This window comes from Mus caroli, unplaced genomic scaffold (genome assembly GCF_978045245.1).
Source record: "Mus caroli unplaced genomic scaffold, Mus_caroli_1 scaffold_9, whole genome shotgun sequence".
In the NCBI taxonomy this organism is placed as follows: Eukaryota; Metazoa; Chordata; class Mammalia; order Rodentia; family Muridae; genus Mus; species Mus caroli.
In genome coordinates, this window is record NW_028227264.1 from 73,614,630 (window position 1) to 73,630,267 (window position 15,638).

General features: G+C 45.0%; 1 pseudogene; it reads left to right on the plus strand.

The window, feature by feature from the left end:
- The first annotated feature begins 14,137 nt into the window (after nucleotides 1-14,137).
- Nucleotides 14,138-15,073, plus strand: LOC110303929 (large ribosomal subunit protein uL10 pseudogene; annotated as a pseudogene).
- Nucleotides 15,074-15,638: the final 565 nt, after the last annotated feature.

Genomic DNA, 15,638 nt, shown 5'->3' on the forward strand with positions numbered 1-15,638 from the left:
GCAGTCTGTGGAGAGATTGGGAACCTTATTTTCCAGATCCTTTCATAATGCGCCCTTACAGAATATCAGCCTCTGGTATGACTCAGTTTACCCAAATAGATAAAGCTTAGCAAATTAGCAAAGACAAAGAGGCTAGACAGACTTCTTCAAGTTAGTTTTTGCCTTGAATGGACCTTAGGAATCTATAAACCTTGATCATGAGACATGCTGTTCCTAAGTCCTATTTTTCATGAATAAGAATTAAACCCAAGATATATATATATATATATATATATATATATATATATATATAATTTTGTAGCAAATTAAAATTACCTATGTATAGATTTTTTAACTATCAGTTCTTTCTGTTACAAGTTTTAAGTTAACTTTTTTGTTTTTACAGATTTTCTTTTTCAAAACCACACTCAATGTTACAGATCCTGAGAAAGAGAAAATTTTACCAATGTTCTTAAGAGATTTAAAAAACGAAACAACAACAACAACAAAAAAACCCAAATAAACAAAAGAAAAACAAACAGAAAGTGAAGAAGGCTTTGAGTTAAGAGACTTTTGAGACTGGAGAGTAGAGCGAGTCTAGAGACAAAGGATTTTAAGCCAGATGGTGGTGATGGCGCACACCTTTAATCTCAGCACTCCGGAGGCCGAGGGCAGGCGGATCTCTGATTTGAGGCCAGCCTGGTCTACAGATTGAGTTCCAGGATAGCCAGGGCTACACAGAGAAACCCCTGTCTCAAAAATAGATAAATAAATGAATAAATAAATAAATAAATAAATAAATAAATAAAGTATGAATAAAAAGATTGAGGGGATCCTTTGCTGGTGCGGCAGCAGAAGCTGTGACAATTGAATGCACAGGCAAGTGGCCACCTCAGCAGGAGTGCATGCCCACGGCAAAGAGGTAATGAAGGACAGAGCCTGTAACATGCAGGTTCTGTCCAAGGGCCTCTCTGCCCTTGAAAACATTTTTTTTTTGAGACAGGGTCTCACTATGTAGTTCTGGATGCTGGAATTACAGGGATCCACCTGTCTCTGTCTCCTGAGTGCTAGGATTAAAGGCTGTACCACCAAGCCCAGCTCCAAAGGGCCTGTTCCGAGCATGTGTCCATTTGGTTTCTGGCTGTCTCCATGGCAAGAATGTCAGGGCCACAGGGAGGCCCAAGAGAAAAGACCTGTCTTGAATTGGATCTCAGCTCCCTGAGAGATGGGATGCTAGGGCCCCTCCATGTTCTTCTCCTTGGCTGATCAGTTAAACCTTGCCTTCATCGCTAGCTCCATTTTCATGAGGCTCCTGACCTCCCTATGGGAGGCATCATGAAAGGGGACCTGTGGAGCTTGAGGAGTTGAGGGGAGCCACAGGTCTATGTGTTGACCATGGAGTTGCAAACCATCGGACACAGAGGAAGGGCTTCTTGGGAGGAGAAATAGCCCACTGATGTCTCCTGAGTTCGTTCTTCAGAAAGAGGAAGTTGACCTTCTTTTAAACTCTGGTGGGAAGCCAGGCATGGTAGTGCGGACGTTTAATCCCAGCACTTGGGAGGCAGAGGCAGACGACTCTCTGTGAGTTCAATGCCTGGTCTACATAGATAGTTCCAGGACATTCAGGGCAATGTAGAGACCCCACCCCACCCCCCTTCTCAAGAAAAACAGAACAAAAACAACATTAACAACAACCATAAAGAATAAAATAAAAAATTAACCGTGATGGGAACTTTGGACCCCTGGAAGGTCCACAGAAGCAAAATGTCCAGGAAGATGATGGTTCTATGAAGCCTATACCTGACTCCTGGGTCAAGACCGCCCAGGAAGAGAATCCCTTCTCTCCTGACCTACACCTCTGTCTTCTGGTTAACTCACCAACATCTATGGCGTAGGGTATGAAGAGGCTCTCCCACTGAGATCTCAGCGGCATAAGGCTGTTACCCTCTGCTGATGGGAAGTGTCTTTAGAGGGGGCATTGCTGAAGAGTCCCAGATGTTCCAAGAAGCAAAGTGACACCATGCCTTGCCCTACGTTGCTCTTCCTGCTGTCCATGCCAGCATCTCCTGCATCCCCAGGCATCCCTCCCCGTGGCTGTATTAGCAGCAACTGTCAGTGTTTAGGGTCAGCGCCTCAGACCTCAAAACCAGGAACGATGTCCCCTAAAGAGGAGCTAGAGAGAATATGTAGCCCGGGTATGGGGGTGCCTTTCTGGACCTCTGGCTTTTGTCTTTTCTTTAAAAGGAAGTCTCACTTATTTATTTTATGTGGGTAAATGTTCTGCCTGCACGCATGCCTGTGTACCACATGTGTGCCTGGTACCTGTGAGGATGAGGTGCTGGAGTTACAGATGGTTGTGAGCTACACTGTGTGGGTGCTGGAAACCAAACCTGGGTCCTCTGTAAGAGCACTAAGCCAAGCCATCTCCCCGGCCCGTCTGTTTTTTTTTTTTTTTTTTTTTTTTTTTTTCTTTCTCAGGGATAAAGTATAGCTCAGCCTCCTTTCCCTCCCAGGCATGGAGTATGAATAAAGACAGACAGTGGTCTCTCTACTAGAGGAGAAATCGTCACAAAGAACCACCTTTACTACTGTATCTAAGGAGTAATTTTAGGAGGGGAGAGGGATTCTGTCTATTTAGCCATCTGGACGGGTACCTAGCTACCAGCAAAGCCCTAGAGAGGCCAGCTTAGGACCTGGGTCATATCTCCTCTGTAGGGCACCTCAGGGTTCACACAGAATACACCCAAACACCAAATTCTCAGCATAAAAGAAATTTACTACTCCAGAGGGACAAGCAAGGGGCAGGGGCTGCCACTGGATGGGAGAAAGGCAGCAGTAGGTATGTCTGCAGGGATGGAGAAAAAGAAGTTTGTGCTAGGGTGAGTTAGTAAGTCCTGATTGGACAAATTAGCCAGTGTAGCCAAATAATGCATTTTAACTTCTGGACCTCAGTGTTTTAGTGTCAGGAATGAGTCAGCAGCCAAATAAGGGAGCTGACCTTGGGGGCGAGCTTTAGGACTGTCATCTAATGGTTTAGCTGGGGAGAGGCAAGGGGGACCAGCACTGTGGTTGCCATGCTCGAGTCTGTCTCTGTCCCACCTCTAATCGCTGAGGGGTCTTTGCTGGTCCACACTGAGCCTGGGGCTGAAGGCATGCAGAGGGAATCAACAACCAACCTAAGAGAATAAACCGGTCCTGGGTTATGAGGGCCAGAAGAGAGATGTGAATTTGGTGAGTTCAGAGGAGGAAGAGGTCACGTTTCCTGGGTTTTCCAGAGAGAGCTAGGTTGAGTTAGCCATGGCGGGTGGCGGTCAGCTCAAGGGTGGTGACTCTCCAAGTATGGTAAAGATAGAAGTCCCAGGGGCCTGTGAGTAACTCTTCCTGACTTCCATCTGCCTACACAGAATTATGCCATCCATTTAGAGGCAATTTTCAAGTTAAAATGTTGTCAGGAGCTTGTCAAGGCTTTGATGTCTCTTTTCTGCTCCCTTCAAACCACCCACATTTAGTAGTTGGAAATGGGGGCAATTGGAATAGAACCTAGTTTAGCGTCAGGGATTCTGCAGTTGTTAAAGGCTGTTGAGACTTTTGGGGAATGAGTTTTTCTCTTCAAAAACTTTAAGCACCGAACCACTGGTTGCTGTCAGGACTTTTAGGACAACGAGAGAGAGCAGAACAAGCACCCTGTGGTTACCCCAGGCTATCTTCATCTGGCTCACACCTTAAGTCTCACTCGGAGATGCCAGATAATCCCACTCCTTGCTTCCAACTCCCACTGGGCTCTGACGGGGTCTCAGTGGCAAGCCAGAGGAGGAGATTCTCGCAGACTCCTTGACGGTGGGCTAGTCACTATTGAGGCTGCCATGCCTCCTCTCAGATAAAACAGTATGAGAGGTGTGAAGGTGCTGAAGAGGCATGTATGGCATCGGTTTCAAAATTATTATTATTACAACTAATCGACTGACTGACAGCTTCGATGTCCATGGCATCACAAGGGACAGAACCGCTGGCACGGTTCTCACTGCCACACTCAGCCACGAAAAGAAATATGACGAGCATGCGTTTCAGTCATAACTGAAGGGTTTTGGTCACAGAAAGCTAACCCCAGGCTCAGTGTTTACCAGAAAGGATCCCTAGTGGTTAGAGGTGTGACAGAGGCATGGGATGTGACTCAGGTCCTAACCAGCCCTAACTAGGACTTTGCTGGTAGCTAGGTGTCCAGATGGGCAGATGACTGAGGCAAGGGATCCTCATTATGGGTCATTTCCTGCTTTCAATCCTATACCTTCCCGTCTGTTAACAAAAGTCTAGAAAATAGAGACGGGCATCCATGCGGAACAGGTGGAGGAAGGACATAGCAGACATCTGGACTAAAATCAGGATCCGGAATGACCTCAGCAGACTGGACAGGTAAAACTGAGCAAGGATCCACAGATCCTCTTATCGGTAGCCCTGTAAGAAGTGGGCGGAGCTTGGTTGACAGCGCAGATTTGGTTCTTTAGTCCAGTTCAGCACTGGATAGCTCCAGGAAGCCGACCTGGGGGAAAATTATCTGCAGCTTCAGACTACCTTTACCCCAGCGAATGAGATGCTCCCAGGCAATGTGGATTGTAGAGCACGCTCGAGGCAGAAAGCTCTGGGAACCCAAAGTGTTTGGAGGAAGGTATGCTGGAGAAGACCTGGGAGAGATACAACAGCCCAGTGAAGGAATGATGAAGCTGAATGATGACAGAAAGGAACTCCAGAAACCCCTAGAACCCAGGCTTGAAATCCAACCTTACAGTGACATTCCAAGAGATGTACATTTGCTGTTTGGTGAGGACAGATAATGCTTTGCTGGGTTTATCAGTAAGAACTAGAGACGATCACATTCAACCTAGGGCTGAGCAGATCTTCCTAAATGTTTTCATTACATTTATTTGTTTACTGTGTGTATGGATGTGTGTCGCAGGACTGGGGTTAGAGAACACATTGCAAAAGTCAGTTCTATCTTTTGACCACATGGGTCTCCGGGATTGAAGTCAGGTAGTCAGGTTTGGCTTGGCAGGAGTGCCCTCACCCACTGAGTCATCTCTCCGGTCCAGCTTCGACACCTTTACAAAGTGCCAGTGACCGGCAGAGGCTTCTCACTGCCCCTCTAACCCACTGCCACACTTCACTTCACTAATACTACTAATAAGGGCTCTTTTCTTATCGCCCCAAATCCAATTTATCACATCTGCTAATTCTCTCTAAACACCTTTCAGAATCCATTCCATTTACCCTACCCTGGGGTAGATTATTCCTCCTATGCAAAGGTCTTAGTTGAGTCCCTGCCATCTCTACATATTGGGTAAAATTCCTTCCCAGTGTGAGATATGAACTATAAGGCTCCCCCTTAGCCATATATAGGGAGCCATGTCCCACTAGTCTTTTCTGGCATACATAGTAACACCCTTCCTCACGGACACATACGACGAAGGCAGAGTTGCATTCAGTAGGTGGTAAGGAACAGCTGGATGCTCCGATGAAGGTCTCATGACCCCTCCCATCCCTCTGTGATATGGTGTGTGGAAACAGTCAACAAGCCCAGCTGGGGCAATTTCTTTGCAAGAGGGCACAGCTGAATTCCTTAAGATGACAGTTGCTCGGCTCAGAGGTGAGTCACTCACAAGACTCTAACTGACCTTTCCGTGCTAAGATTCCATCTCCATCCATCTATCCCATTCAACAGAATGCATCTTCCTAAGGCTTCGGTTGTGTAATGGCTAGTTTTATGACACTTGACACAAGCTAGAGTTACTTTGGAAGAAGGAACCTCAACGGAGAAAATGCCCCCACCAGACTGGACTGTAGGCAAACCTGTTGTGCATTTTATTGATTGTTGATTGATGCATGAGGACTCTGATCATCGTAGGAGGGCTCAGCCCTGGGCTGGTGGTCTTGGGCTCTGTAAAGAAAGCAGGCTGAACAAGCCATGGGGAACAAGCAAGTAAGGAGCCTGGCTCCATGGCCTTTGAATCAGTTCCCGCCTCCAGGTTTCTGCCTTGTTTGAGTTCCTGTCCTGTCTTCCCTCAGTGATGACCTGTGACCTGGAAAGATAAGAAATAATCCTGTCTCCTCTCAGGTTGTCTTGGGTCCTGGGGTTTTGTCACAGCAAGAGTAACTCTAAGATAAACTATGGCTTATGTTTGCTGGAAAGGATGTAGTCAACTTTTGATGGATTTCCATTTTCTATAGGTTGGATATAAAACATTGTTTGTGTGTTGAATGATTGGTCTACTGTGCATAGAGACATTTTCAGTGATTTGGGAAATTTTAAGAGGACACACCTTGTCCCCATTCCCCATCATCCTCTGCTTCCGGTCCCCTATAAGGTGAAGAACAGTCCCTGTCACACGTTCCCACTGCTGTTTTGTACATGAATTGAACCCTCTAAAACCATGAGTGAAATCGGGTGGCGGTGGGGTGCGAAAGGAGTTAGAATTCTCTGCGGAAATTCTCTTAGCCTCAGGTCTCCCTTAGTGCTCTGACCTGCCACATGCACTGGAGTCTCTTTCCAGCTGGAAGCATGGCCTTGCTCACTGAATTATGATTTAGCTCCTGGCCAATTCCTACCTAGACCATGCATTCTTATGTAAACTCCAGAGTCTTGGAGAGTGCAGCGGGGGATAGTATCTCCTGCATCCGAGGGGCAACCACATAAAGTGCTTGATGGGACACATCACACATGCGCTTGATGGGATCTGTCACGCATGTGCTTGATGACACTGGTCACGCATGTGGTGAAGAAGCAGAAAGCACAGCCATGATGGCCAGAGCTCTAGGTATTAGTTATCTGCTGCCATTAACTGGTCATGCGACTCTGGATTTGAGAGGAACGTCCCTTCCTTGCACTATGAAGCAGACTGATGGACATGTGGGTCCTTTATAGTTGACTCGGCTTTAGGACTAAGGAAATAGTAAGGAGGCTGTGAGGAGTCATGGGAAAGGGAGAGGGAGGAGGGGGAGCTAAAAGCTCAGAGGAAGGAAGGACATGCTGGGCTAATGGGATAATTGGATAATCTTCAGAGCTAGGGGCTGCCAGGCTGGGGCCAGCTGTAAGAAACAGACACAGATAGCACTAAAAACACAGGGTACTGGTGCAGGAAGCAGCTTGCTGAGCAGTGTGGGGGAGGGACAGCAAAAGCCAGGGGATGGAGGGAAGTCCTGAGAGGACATTGAGGACAGGCCCTTAGGGAGCCTATTAACTAAGGTGGCAGGTAGGGACCCTGAATCCCTTTCTGGTCTCAAGGGTGTCCTGGCCACCAAAGACTTGTAGACACCATGCCTACTTTTTGGAGATGACTATAGATGGGGCTTCTGTTTGATAATGCTTGTGAAAATATGCTGGGCTCTTATAAAATAGTGATTTTGGATGCACAGTGCAGGGAATCCCTCTATTTCAGGTCTGTACTGGCTCTGTTCTGGGCACGGAACAAAACACGTTTGGAGAGAAGTCTGATGTAGGAGTCAGATACCTGGCTTTGAGATGTGGCTTTGCCCAAGTCAAATAATTCATGATGTAAGCTCCCTGGACCTCAGTCTACAGTAGTTCCTTGTTGCAGGGCTTCAGTTGGAGACAACATGAGACTATGACTGGGATCATTTTTTGAGATTTACAAGTAGTTTGTCAAATGTTTTGGTCAAAAATCATTCTGTATTCTGTATGATTTGGAAAGGTTGTGTTTTGCTCCAGGAGCTCCTCGGTAAGATGATGTTACACTGGATAGCCTTTATTCAGATTTCCAAAGCAGTGTTGCTATTAGCAGAGGCTGGCTGGCATCCAACTCACAAGCTTCCTCATTTTCCTGGGCAATACAGTTATACAAGTGTTCGTTAAATTCCTTTCCAAGTCTAATGACCTTAATTCTTATTTAAAAGTCTGTATTGACATTTGAATATAGTATAAAGAGAAATGTTTAATTAGAGGCCAGTTTTGCTTATGGATGTAGATATACATATTAGATATTAATAAACTGTATCTAACAATGTTAAAAAAAACTAATATAAGTCATGTCCAATTAGGGTTTATACTAGAAATGTTGGGATGGGTTAACATTAGGTAATTAATTGATAGCACTTTTATTAACAAATTAAAGGACACTACAGGAGCACGTCCTTATATGCAGAAAACTCATTTGATTAAAAAAATTAACATTGATTCAAGGTAAACACATGGCAATGTAGAAATCCAAATATGTTCTCTTAAGATAATAAAAGGTCATTTCCTTTTCTCATTTATGAATTTTTAAAAACCTATATGTTTATGCGTGTGCCTGGTATGAGCAACAAGTATATGCAGGTGGCGGTAGAGGCTGTCCGTTCTCTTAGAGATGTAGTGAACGAGCAGCTGTGAGCCAGCTTCTCTGTGTGTGCACTATGTGAACCCACAGTCTTGTAGATACTAACCTGGATCCTCCACAAATATACCAGCCAGTGTAACAAGTGATCTTAAGTCCTGACCCATCTCTCCAGCTTCCTTTTCTGTTGTAGAATTAGCATACAAAGGTCCATCACGGGCTTTTCAAACAGTTTTCATTACATTTATTTAGGTACTTCATGTGTGTGTGCATATACCCACATGGGTGCCCCCTCAGGTTTGCCGCAGTGCATGTGTGGGAGTCACAAGAGAAATTTCAAGAGTTGGTTCTTTCCTTAAACCACGTGAGTCCTAGGGACAAAATATTAGATTTGATGACAAGCACCACTACCAGCCTGAGCCATCTCTCCTTCCCCATACTGTTTCTGTTGACCACTCCTCTTCTCCCCTGTGTTGTGCCCTTCCATAGTCCCTTTTCCATTTTCATGTCACACGTATTTTGTTACCCTCTGTGGTGGTTTGAATAAGAGTGGCCCTCATAGGCTCATGGATTTGAATGTGTGATCATTAGTGAGTGGCACTATTTGAGAGGGGTAAGGGGGTGTGGCCTTGTTGGAGGAAGTGTGTCACTGGGGGTGGGCCTTGAGGTTGCAAATGTTCAAGCCAGGCCTGATGACTCTCTCTCTTCCTGCTGCCTGTTGATCAAGTTGTAGAACTCTCAACTAAGTCTGCCTGAATGCTGTCCTGCTTCCTGCCAAGATGATAATGGACTGAACCCCTGAAACTGTAAGTTAGCACTAATTAGATGTTTTACTTTTTAAGGGTTGCCATAGTCATGTAGTCTTTTCACAGCAATAGAACATAACTAAGGCACTCTACCCCCTTCATTTTCATCAAAACTCTTTGTCCTCTCTCATGCTTTTCTCAAAAAAAAAAAAAAAAACTTTGAAAACATTAAATTGGAAAAACTGCAAGTCTTTTCTCTGTAGTGAAGAGCATGTGCAGTTTTGTAGTCAGCACAGAATTAAAAGCCCCAACACACAGTCGGATATAAGAAGGAAAATATGGATTTTTAAGAAAGGAAATAGCATGCTGCTGTTGGACTTATTGTCTTTAGAGAGAAGACAAAAGTTTTTTCTTCAGAGCATTGTAGGAATTAAAATGGATTGGTTAAAGATGTTGGTTATACCACCAGTGTGAAAACTCAACAGTGTTCCTATATACCAGTAAAAACTACTATTAGAAATAACTCAAAACAATAAGAGCCCCAAAACTGGAAGGCAGCTGGGAATAAATTAATAAATATGCACAGCTCAGTGGTAGAGTGCACATTAGTATCTACAAGACTATGGGCTCACACAATATACATGCAAAGAAGAAATCTCAAATAAATATATGTGCTTTGCTTATGGGTATGAAGACATGACAGAGTAAAACTGTCAGTTCTCCAAGTTTATAGATCAGCAAAGAAAATAAAATAAAATTATGCTTACAGATATGAGGCATGATTAACAGTATTCAGCTCTGTAGGTCAGTTGTAAGCTCTTAAAATTGCTAGTGGGTATTTTTCATGAAGCATGACACCTTGTATTTTAAAGATTCATTTGGATAAAACAAACAAAAAACCACAAAACAATAGCAACAACACACAAAACAAAACAAAAAACTAGCCTGAAATGGTGACACACACCTTTAATCCCAGCACTTGGGAGGTAGAGGCAGGTAGATCTCTGAGTTAGAGACCAGTCTGGACTACAAAGTGGGTTCCAGGACAGCCAGGGCTACACAGAGAAACCCTGCATTGAAAACCAAAACAGAAACCTAAAGCCCCAATCAAACAAACAAACACCAAAAAACAAAAACAAAACAAAAAATGAAATAAACAGTAACAACAACAAAAAAACAAAGAACCAAGCAAAAAATTAGTAAGGAATAATTCCTTTCTTTTGGAAGAGGGTGAAGATTTGTTTTAATGATTATTAAAATTAAAGTGAAAGTCCCTATAGTGATGCTGTGCAGGAACAAGCAACAGAGGATTGATTCCAACACTGCAGTTGGAAGCAGACCCATCTTTGTAGTTATACCTAATTAAATATTCAAATTGAAGCAGACCCATCTATGCAGTTATACCTAATTAAATATTCAAATTGAACTCAGTGGCAGCAGCATATTCCTCTCCACCTACTCCAAAGTTCTGGATTCCCAAATGACACACACTCACGCTTGCACGCACGTGTGCAAACACACACACACACACAGTCTTTATAGTTTGCTAGTCCTAAAACAGCTCAATGGCTGGGCCACTTCCTAATCTCCACATGGCTAATCTCCACCTCCCTCCAATATTCCCAAGTTTTTACTTACTAAAATCTATATTCCATCTTTGCTGCTCCAGACCTAGTCGGGCAGCCTTCTTGGGGCTTCTCTCCCCTACATGGCAGCTCTGCTCTCTGTTCTGTACCTTCTCAGGCATGGTGTCTCCTTTCCCTCTCCTGGCATGGAAGATCTCCCTCTTCTCCTCCTTCCTCCTTGTCCCTAACCCAAGAATCCTAAAAGTCCTGCCTCTGTCTGCCCTGCCCAGCCATTGGCTGCTGGCAACTTTATTTACCAATCAGAACCACCTAGGGGCAGGTTCCCTCAGTGCCTTATGTGCAGAAGTGCAGATTTTCACACAAACAATTTTGGGGACCCAAATTAACATAATTTAAGCAGCATTAGGCCAAACCTACTACACATCTACTCATGAGAATGCCATATTTGGTAAATGTCCATCTACCCATGGGAATGCAGTACATGGTAGATATCCATCTACCCATGGCACTGCAGTGTTGGAAGATGTCCATCTACCCATGTGAGTGCAGTGCATGGTAGTAGACTGGACATGGCCAGAGCTATCTGCAAGAGAGGGAAGAATAGTGGGGGATAAAGAATAGAGAAAACGCAGCAAGGGACTCAGGGGCAGAGACACAGGGAGAATATATCAAGAATAGCAGGGTTATAAGGACAATGAGTAGCTGGTGAAATGGGGAAGCCCATGAGCTGGAGGGAGTTTTCCAGTAGGGGAGGAGGTGAGAAGGGCTTGAATACTAGCATGGAATGTGTACCAGGTACTTGTGCCAGCATGGACTTTACTATGCCAGTAGCTGTATGTCCCTTCTACCAGAGGTAAGGAAAATAACCCGCTTTGGTATAGAGGAATCAGCTTCACAAGTTCCTGAGGAGTGCTGGCTTTACTCAAGCAGCCAAAAGTTCTCCTACCATTGAGCTCAATCGGGATATTTGAACTGGCTTTTGGAATTTGGGGAGCTGGGGTTTCCTTTGGATCTGACAACATCCAGCTTCGTGTAACATTTAGACATTTAGACATCTTTGTTAGTAAAATCTCTTCCCTGTGCACTTCTCCTGACTCTTCCTTCCTCACATCTTTCCTGGGTTCTATACAGCTACCATCCCTTCCTGTCTGTCTTTGTCAGGTTTTCTATTCCTGCACAAAACATCATGACCAAGAAGCAAGTTGAAGAGGAAAGGGTTTATTCAGCTTACACATCCACTTTGCTGTCCATCACCAAAGGAAGTCAGGACTGGAACTCAAGCAGGTCAGGAAGCAGGAGCTGATGCAGAGGCCATGGAGGGATGTTACTTACTGGCTTGCTTCCCCTGGCTTGCTCAGCTTGCTTTCTTATAGAACCCAAGACTACCAGCCCAGAGATGGCACCACCCACAAGGGGCCCTCCCACTCTTGATCACTAATTGAGAAAATGCCTTACAGCTGGATCTCATGGAGGCATTTCCTCAAGGGAGGCTCCTTTCTCTGTGATAACTCCAGCTTGTGTCAAGTTGTCACACAAAAACCAGTCAGTACAGCATCAACCTGCTCTTGCTATTCAAGGTCTACACAAATTATAAAGTGGGAACTGTGCCTGGCTAATGTTTCAACAAATGGTGAACTGGGCCTAAGGAACAGCCTGTATCTTCTCCCTTACCCAGCTGCTTAGTGCCAAGCCGTTCCTCTTGCTCACTGAAGAATGGCTGCTGGGTCCCTTGCTACCTAATATTGGGACCTTTCCATTTGTCTTCCTCTTCTGGGCTCCCTCGGTCAAGCCAACTTTTGGTAAACAATTGTAAACTTGGCCATGGGTCACCCAGGACAAGTGGAGAGGGGAACAATGGGTGGGAACGTGCAGAGCTAGGACTATATCGACCTCTGCTTCCTGGCCTGATTCCTACCTAGCCTAGAGGTTTCAAACCAGGCTCCCTCAGAGGGTCAGAGTGGTGGCCTGGGAGCCCTAGACAGAGATCAGGGTAGAGCTAAGAAAGATGTTGAGGTTGAGAGTTTGTGCTTTGTCTCTTCTTTCATTTTTAGTTGAGAAACATTTTCTGTTTTCCTGTTCCATGGTGCTCTTAAGAGGAGCATGACCAGAGGGAGCTGGGCAAGGTGCCTCCTGAGCCTACCTGGTCTACTGGGCCCTCCTGCCTGGGCTAAATGGATCACTGACAGCGTGGGCTCTCGCCTGACAGCCAAGGGCCATCTCAGAGGGCCCTCCTTTCACCTGCTCCGGGAAGCTAAGGACTGAATGCCAGAGATCAGTCATCTTTAGTGACCTTTTATCTACCCAGGATGGTTTCTGTCTGCCAACTGGAGCAAGAGGAAGGAAGGTCAGCGAATTCTTTTCTTAGCTCTTAAATGACTAACATTTCAGGAAATCAAAATTCTGAATGGAGTAGAGGGCATTTCAATTCATCCTGCCAGTTCTAAATAAGTATTCCAGTATGCAAAGGCCTAGGGACATGTGTGAAGGTGTGCTTAAGGACAAGCTCTTCAAACTCACCATTCCTGTTTGGGGGCTCATTGTTAGAGCTCTGTTTTGTTTTGTTTTGTTTTGTTTTGTTTTGTTTTTTAGACACAGGAACTATGTCTTCTGTAAGTTCACACAATTTCTGTCTTTTATAAAATGATGCAAAAGCCATATGAAATACCCAAATCACATGTATAGAATTCTGTCAAGAGCCTTGGATGTGGCTCAGTGACTCAGTGCTGCCTCAGTGTGCCCGCAGGTCTGGGTTCAATTCTATAGCACTGCACAACCAACAATAGAACAGCTCATATCAGTCTTGGTAGTGCGTATTTAGGTCTTTTCCGGAAGCCAGGCTCATACAGAAGACTAGATTGCTGAAGGCTGTGATCCCAATCACGTGCGGAGGAAGACAGGTAACACGTAGAAGAAAAAGGGCATAGAGGAAGATGGTGACCTCTCTCTCACCTAGATAAGTCAAGTGTGGACTCCAGAGTCACCCCTAAGAGGTTCATGAAAAAAATGAGATTATTCTGCCTGGTTCCATTTGAGTCCAGAGAATGCAGCTGAATTCATTGCAGAGAGTAAAATTTACCAAGGAGCATGGGAGAATCTGGGAAGAGACTTATATTTGGACTATGATAGTGGTTATAGGAATATATATGTACCAAAAGGTATCCAGGCATATACTTAAGTATGTATAGGTCATTTACCCCAGTTATTGAGAGTATCAATCAACTGAAAACTAGTCATCTAGGTGTTATAATAATTTTTCTAATAATTTCCTAATAATCTCTCATGATTCTAGTAAGTTCTATTTTTTTAAAGGTGTTTTCCCAGATGACATTATAATTTTCTGAGAATAAGATTTTGTTTGTAAATTGGCAGGCCTGACAAAATGACCTCAAGATAAACAGTCTGAACTGTACTCATTATAAATTAAGCAAGAGGCTCTCTCCAGGCGTCCTCGTTAGAGTGACATTGTCTTTAAACTCCGAGTGTCAATCCCTGACACACCGCCGTGATGCCCAGGGAAGGCAGGGCGACCTGGAAGTCCAACTACTTCCTTAAGATCATCCAACTTTTGGATGATTACCCAAAATGCTTCATTGTGGGAGCAGACAATGTGGGCTCCAAGCAGATGCAGCAGATCTGCATGTCCCTCCAAGGGAAGGCTGTGGTGCTGATGGGTAAGAACACGATATGTGCGAGGCCAGCAGGGGACACCTGGAGAATAACCCGGCTCTGAGGAAACCGCTGCCTCACATCCAGGGGGACGTGGGCTTCGTGTTCACCAAGGAGGACCTCACTGAGATTAGGGATATGCTGTTGGCCAATAAGGTGCCAGCTGCTGCTCGTGCTGGTGCCATCTCCCCGTGTGAGGTCACTGTGCCAGCTCAGAACACTGGTCTGGGGCCCGAGAAGACCTCCTTCTTCCAGGCTTTAGGCATCATCACCAAAATCTCCAGAGGCACCATTGAAATTCTGAGTGATGTGCAACTGATAAAGTCTTGGAGACAAGGTGGGAGCCAGTGATGCCACACTGCTGAACACGTTGAATATCTCCCCCTTCTCCTTCTGGCTCATCATCCAGCAGGGGTTTGACAACGGCAGCATTTATAACCCAGAAGTACTGGACATCACAGAGCAGAGCCCGCACTCTCGCTTCCTCGAGGGTGTCCGCAGCATGGCCAGCGTGTGTCTGTAGGTCGGGTACACGATTGTTGCCTCGGTGCCCCACTTCATTATCAATGGGTACAAGCGCGTCCTGGCTTTGTCTGTGGAGACTGAGTACACTTTCCCAGCTGCTGAAAAGGTCAAGGCCTTCCTGGCTGATCCATCTGCATTTGCGGCTGCTGCCCCTGCGGCTGCCACCACCACTGCTGCCCCTGCCAAGGCTGAAGCAAAGGAAGAGTCAGAGGAATCAGATGAGGATATGGGATTCGGTCTCTTCGACTAATCCCCTCAAAGCAACCAAGTCAGCTTGCTTAATTTGAGAAAGATGGAAATAAAGGCTTACTTCTCTTAAAAAAAAAAATAAGCAAGAGGAGAACACTACAAAACCTTGAAGAAATTCATTGTTAGTCCAGGATGTTTCTCAGATTTCCACTGGTTCAGCAAAATAGGCAAGACAATCAAATTATAAAAGGAAAGGTTGATTTGGCAAATAAGGGGGGGTTGGATCATGACTGGCTGGCTCTAGTGCTGTGGGTGTGCAGTGGCTCTGTACCTGTGTTGGTAGCATGAAGGGATAGGAGTCCATGCATAAGGTCAGAGAGAATCAGAACATTTACTGTGTTCCCTGGGGACCTAAGCTCACTCACTAAGCCTCACCCCTAATGTATAGGACCTTAATAAGTACCATGAGTTGGGAACTAATCCTTTGACACAGAGACCTACAAGAGACATTCCATATCCAACTATATAGCGCTCAAGTTTATCAGGGAGTTTATTATATAGTGCTACTAGGTAATCATTAATTAATTTTGTAATATTTAAAAATCTCACTATCTAATATATCAGAT